The sequence below is a fragment of the Elephantulus edwardii genome, unplaced genomic scaffold, assembly GCF_000299155.1.
Source record: "Elephantulus edwardii isolate Elephantulus edwardi_28Jun2011 unplaced genomic scaffold, EleEdw1.0 scaffold00310, whole genome shotgun sequence".
In the NCBI taxonomy this organism is placed as follows: domain Eukaryota; kingdom Metazoa; phylum Chordata; class Mammalia; order Macroscelidea; family Macroscelididae; genus Elephantulus; species Elephantulus edwardii.
In genome coordinates this window covers 2,413,955-2,419,861 of record NW_006400060.1, presented here as the reverse complement: position 1 = coordinate 2,419,861, position 5,907 = coordinate 2,413,955, and positions in this window count along the sequence as shown.

Sequence of the window (5,907 nt, the reverse complement as noted above, 5' to 3'; positions counted from 1 at the left end):
TAAGTTGTATTTTCATTGTCCTTTGTTTAAAAAAACTTTTTAATTTCATATTTTATTTCTTCTAGTACCTACTCATGTTCAAGCAAGGTGTTGCTCAGTTTCCAAATATATAGCTTTTAATCCTTTATCCTCTTGTAATTTTTTTTTCTAGTTTTGCAGGATTGTAGTCTGTGAAGATGATTTGTATTATTTCTATGTTTTTTGATTTATTGATGCTTGCCTTGTGGCCTAAAATGTGATGTATCTGGAGAACATTCCATGCACTTTGGAGAAGAAAGTATACTGTGATTTTTTTGCCGTGCATTAGCCTATGAATATCTATGAGATTGAGTTGGTTTGTTTTATGGTTTAAATCTTCCACATCTTTGTTGAGGTTTTTTTTTTTCTGGTTGTTCTATCTTTTCTTCAGAGTGATTTATTGAAGTCTCCAACTATTATACTTGTGTGGTCTATTTCCTTTTTTCAGTGTTGTTAAGGTTTGTTTTATATATTTTGCAGGTGCTTCATTTGGTGCACAGATATTTATTATTGTTATGTCTTCTTGCTCTATTGACCCTTTAAGTATTATGTAGTGACCTTCCTTGTCCTTTATGATGGTTTTTGCTTTGAAATTTATTTTATTAGAGACTAATATCGCTACTCCTGGTTTCTTCTGGTTGGCTTTACTTTCCCCCCACCCTTTTATTTTCAGTCTTTCTTTCCTTTCCTTTTTTTTTTTTACCATTTTCAGGTGTGTCTCTTATAGACAGCAAATTGATTTTTTTTCAAATCGACCTTTTTTCTCTTCAGTGGTACATTTAAATCATTCAATTTAGTGTGATTATTGAGAGACATGGTTTTATTGTTATCACTGTGTTGAGTTCTTTTTGCAGCTGTTGCTGGTTATTTTGGTCCATCTTGATTTCTGTAGGCACTCACTAAGAAGGATGTCTCTCAGTGTTTCCTTTAATGGTAGTCTTGTTTTTACAAACTCCCTTAGGTTCTATTTTTCTGGAATATCTTGATCTCTCCTTCATATTTGACCGACAATTTTTCTGGGTACAGTATTCTTGGTTGAAAGTTGAGGTCTTTGTGTGTTCTACATATGTCATTCCACTGTATTCTTGTTCGCATGGTTTCTGCTGAGAAATTGGCACTTAATCTTATCTGCTTTCCCTTATAGGTTACTCTTTGTTTTTCCCTTGCTGCTTTCAGAATTCTCTCATTATCTTTGGTTCTGGCAAGTTTGACTATGATATACCTTGGTGTTTTTATTTTTGGGTCTATTCTCTCTCTCTCTCTCTCTCTCGATATATATATATATTCTCTCATTCTTCATTATGTCTGAGAAGTTTTCTCCTAGTAAATCTTCCACAACTTTTTTGGTGCCTTTACTTACTTCTTACTGTTCTGGGAGTCTGGTGATGTCCATGTTACTTCTCTTGATGGTGTCCCACATTATTCTTGGGTTTTCTTCTTTTTCCTTACTTTATGATTCTTCTTTTTGCTCTAGCAGATCAGTGGTGACAATTCTATCTTCTATTTCACTGGTTCTGTGTTCCATCTCTTCACCTCTGTTCATGTGTCCCTCTATCAGGTTGACAGCATCTGAAACATTATACCTCATATTTTGGATCATGGTTCCTTGTTTTTCCAGTGCCTGTAATGCCTTGTTTATTTTATCTGTGTTGTTTTCAACTTTTTTAAGCTTCTCCTGGTTTTTTGTTTATAGTGTCTTATAATTCTTCAAATTTGTCTTTCACCCATTGATAATATTCAATCATTGTTTTTTAAAATTCTATATCTGAAAGTTTCATCAGGCTTTTTGGTGTCAGGAAATCCATTAATACTGTGTCATTTTTTGGGTGATATCTTGCTTTGGGCTTGTGTAAGAAGTGAGGTAGTCTACTTCTTTCATGACATTGTTGTGGTAGAGTTTTTCATGCCTGAGGCGATAGTAGGTTCTTGATCTGATGTCTCTGCTCCAGAAGAAGCTTGGGAAGGCACACGTGTACATGCACATAGGGTGGGCACAGGCACAGGCACGACCTGGGGGGTGACATGCTCACAGACCCATGTTTCGGTGATGTGTCTAGGGGGAGTTGAATTGTAAACTAGAGAGCCTTAGTTTTCCCCTCCAGAACTGGGTCGGCCAACCTAGTCAAGCACCAGCTTTATCACTTCTTCATACTTAAGATGAAGGGGTCCTACAGTTGGTCCAACAATCAGCAATGATTCCCCCCTAAATACTTCACTCAAATTCCTACTGTCCTACTTGCTCCTGGCTAGGGGGTCCCACCATAATTCACTGTTCCCTGCCGAGGCATGCTGCTCCCTGGTGAGGCTTGCTACTCCCTTCCAAGTCTTGTTGTTCCCCACTGAGGCTCCCAAACTAATTATTTTAATAATAGTTCTCACTCAAATTCCATCTATCCTGCTCATTCAGCTCTCTCTGCACTTGGATCTATGTTGAACCATCTTTGCATACCTCTTATGAATCCTACTTGGTCATGATAAATTATTTCTTTAATGTGGTTTTGAATTCTACTGACTAGGATAGTGTTAAGGGTATGCATCTATATTCATGACAGATATTGGTCTGTCATTTTCTTTTTTGGTAATATCGTTGCCTGGCTTTGATATTAGGGTTATGCTTGCTTTCTTGAATATCTCTGTGAGTGTTCCTTCTTTTTCCATTTAAAAAAAAATGCCCTAAGTAGAATTGTTGATACATTTTCTTTGAATATTTGGTAGACCTCAGCCATGAAGCCATCTGTTACAGGAGTTTTCTTATGGGGAAGTCTTTTAATGAACTGTTCAATTTCTTCTTTTGTGATGAGTCTGTTCAAGTTTTCTACATCTGTCTGAGTCAATCTGGGTAGGGCATGATTATCAAGAAATTTATTTCCTCTGGTTTTTCAAATTTATGAGAATATTGATTTTCATATTAGTCAAATATTATTGATTCAATCCCTTCTGGTCCTGTTGTGATGATACCTCTATCATTCTTTAGTCAAGTTATTTGAATCCTCTCCTTTTTTTCCTTTTGTTAAGTTTGCCAATGGTTTGTCAATTTTATTGACCCTTTTGAAAAAGCAGATCCTGGTTTTGTTGATCATTTTTCAATTGTTTTTCTGTATTCTATCTCATTTATTTCAGCCCTTGTCCTTACAATTTCCTTTCATTTAGAGGCTGTTGTATTAGATTGTTGTTCTTTTTCTATTTGATGAAGAGGTCGCATTAGATCATTGGAACTGCCCCCTCAGTACTGCATTAGCTTCATCTCAAAAGTTTTGAAATGTTGTATCTTCATTTTCTTCTGTTTCAAAGAACATTTTTATTTCATTATTTGTTTCTTTAATAACTCAATCATGTTGTAGCAGAGTTATTTCACTTTTCCATTGGTGATTTTTATAAGCTTTACCCTCCTGTGGTCAATTTTTCATTTATGGCATTGTCGTCTGAGAAGATACTTTGTATTATTACAATGTTTTCAATTTTGTGTGTGTGTGGTTTGCTTTGTGTCCTAATATGTAATCAATTCTGGAAATGTACCATGCGCTCTTAAGAAGAAAGTAAATTGAGTTTTAGTTGGATTCAGTACACTGAACACATCCACAAGGTCGAGCTGGCTGATTGTATAGGTGAGTTCTACTGCGTCTTTGTTAAGTTTCTTTGCGGTTGACCTATCCTTTGGTTTTTTATCTATTCTGTCATTCTTTTTCTTTTAATTGATATACTTAGTCCATTTGCATTAAGTGTAGATATTGTTAGGCCAGGGTTTATCTTTGCCATTTTGCTGTCTTTCTTTTTTCTGTTGTTTCTGGTTATAATGTTCCATCCACCTTCTTTTGGCATCACCTTATGAAGGACTTCACTTAAAACCTCTTGTAGTTTTGGTCTGGGTTTTAGAAATTCCTTAGGTTCGTTCTTTTCTGCAAAGGATTCACGTTCTCCTTCATATTTGATGGAGAGCTTTGTTGGGTATAGGATCCTTGGCTAGAAGTTGTTTTTTTTTTCACCTTTCTGTATATACCATCTAATTGCCTTCTAGTTCACATGGTTTCTGCTGAGAAATCAGAACTTAATCTAATTGTTTGTCTTTTGTAGGTGACTCTTTGTTTTTCTCATGTTGCTTTTAGTATTCTGTCCTTATCTCTTTCTTGGGGGAGAGGTAAAGGTGTGAAGACATTTTTTATTTTATTTACATATTTGATGAGACTGTCCGTGTGACTCTGTAAACAGTCACATTTCTTTTGATTTGTTATAATTTGTAAGTTCACATATGAAAAACCCTGGATAGGTACATCAAATTACTTTTTTAAGATGGCTTGGCATGGGACATTTTGAATCAGATTTACTATGATGGGGATGAAAAGGTGAGGAAAAACGGGGTTGGTTTCATAATTTAAAAAGTCATTTCTAGATCTATCCTGAAATACAATGTGATGAGCAACAGGATAATATCCATATGCATACAAGGAAGTTCAGTGAATACAACTATCATTCAAATATATGCACCAACAACCAAAGAAGAGGAAATAGAAGATTTTTACCAACTTTTGCAGTCAGAAGTTGATCAAACATGCAATCAAGATGCATTAATAATAATGGGCGACTGGAATGCAAAAGTTGGGAACAGGAAAGAAGGATCAGTAGCTGTAAAACATGGGCTCAGCGAAAGAAATGAGGCTGGAGATTGGATGATAAGAGTTCTGCACATTCAATGATTTATTCATTGCAAATACCTTTTATAAGGAACATAAACGCAGGCTATACACATGGATCTCACCTGATGGTATGCATAGGAATAAAATCTATTACATTTGTGGAAAGACTCGGTGGAGAGGCTCAGTATCAGCAGTGAAAAGCAGGCCAGGTGCTGATTGTGGCGCAGACCACCAACTACTCATATGCAAGTTCAAACTGAAGTTGAGGAAAATTAAATCAAGTCCACGGTAACCAAGATTTGATATTAAATCAGTCCCACTCGAATTTCAAAACCATCTCAGGAACAGATTTGAGGACTTGAGCACCAATGAACGTAGACCAAATGAGCTCTGGGAGGATATCAAGATAATCGTCCATGAAGAATGCAAAAGATCATTACAAAGGCTAAAGAAGAAGAAAACACCAAGATAGATGTCAGATGAGACTCTGAGTATTGCATTAGAGCGAGGAGAAACCAAAACTAAAGGAAGAAACCAAGAAAGAAAAGAGCTGAATAGAAAATTTCGAAAGGCAGCTTGGGACAACAAAGCAAGGCTCTATAATGAAATGTACAGAGAGCTGGAGTCAGAAAATCAAAAGGCCCAGACTTACTCAGCGTTTCTTAAGCTGAAAGAGTTGAAAAACAAATTGAAGCCACCGGTGGCAATACTTAAAGATGTTGCTGTTGTTGTTGTTGTTGTCATGTGCCTTGGAGTCGCTTGCGACTCACAGCGACCCTATGTACAATAGCCCAAAACTCTGCTCTGTCCTGTGCCAATCGCACTGTCTCTCACACTGCCATCCCGATTATCCCAGTCACTGAATCAATCCACCGCATAGAGGGCCTTCCCCTCCTGCGCTGTCCCTCCACCCTCCCAAGCATGATGTCCTTCTCCAAGGACCGGTCTCACCTCACAACATGTCGAAAGTATGTTAGACGGAGCCTCAGAATCCTTGCCTCCGAGGAGCCACCCGGTTTAACCTTTTCCAGGACAAATATGTTTGTCTTCCTAGCAGTCCATTGTATTCTCAATACTCATCTCCAGCACCACAGCTCAAAGGCATCAATTCTCCTTCTATCCTCCTTGGTCATTGTCCAACTGTCTGATGCAAAACAAGTGATCGCAAAGACCATGGCCTGTATCAGACGCACCTTAGTCTCCAGAGAGACACCATTGCTCTTCAGTACTTTGGAGAGGTCCCTAACAGCAGACTTTC